This window comes from Lipotes vexillifer, unplaced genomic scaffold (assembly GCF_000442215.2).
Source record: "Lipotes vexillifer unplaced genomic scaffold, Lipotes_vexillifer_v1.1 scaffold243, whole genome shotgun sequence".
Classification (NCBI taxonomy): Eukaryota; Metazoa; Chordata; class Mammalia; order Artiodactyla; family Lipotidae; genus Lipotes; species Lipotes vexillifer.
In genome coordinates, this window is record NW_006789558.1 from 567,338 (window position 1) to 568,004 (window position 667).

Below are 667 nucleotides of genomic sequence, written 5' to 3' on the forward strand. Positions count from 1 at the left end.
ACAATAGACAAGACATAGAAAGAAATGTCCATCAACAGGTGAATGGATAAAGATGTTGTATATATATATATATATATATATATATATATATATATATACAACATCTTTATCCATTCACCTGTTGATGGACATTTCTTTCCATGTCTTGGCTATTGTAAATAGTGCTGCTGTGAACACTGGGGTGCAGATGTCTTTCTGAATTAGAGTTTCCTCTGGATACATGCCCAGGAGAGGGATTGCTGGATCATATGGCAACTCTACTTTTATTTTTTTGAGGACCCTCCATACTGTTCTCCATAGTGGCTGCACCAGTTTACATTCCCACCAGCAGTGTAGGAGGGCTCCCTTTTCTCCATACCCTCACCAGCATTTATTATTCATAGACATTTTTTTTTTTTGGCTGTGCCGTGTGGCTTGTGGGATTTTAGTTCCCCAACCAGGGATCGAATCCAGGTCCTCAGCGGTGAGAGCACAGAGTCCTAACCATTGGACTGCCTGTTTGTAGACTTTTCAATGATGGCCACTCTGACCGGTGTGAGGTGGTACCTCATTATAGTTTTGATTTGCATTTCTCCATAGCTGTGGGCTTTTCATATATGGCTTTCATTATGTTGAGGTAATTTCCTTCTATTTCTAGTTTGTTGAATGTTTTTAATCATGAAAGAGT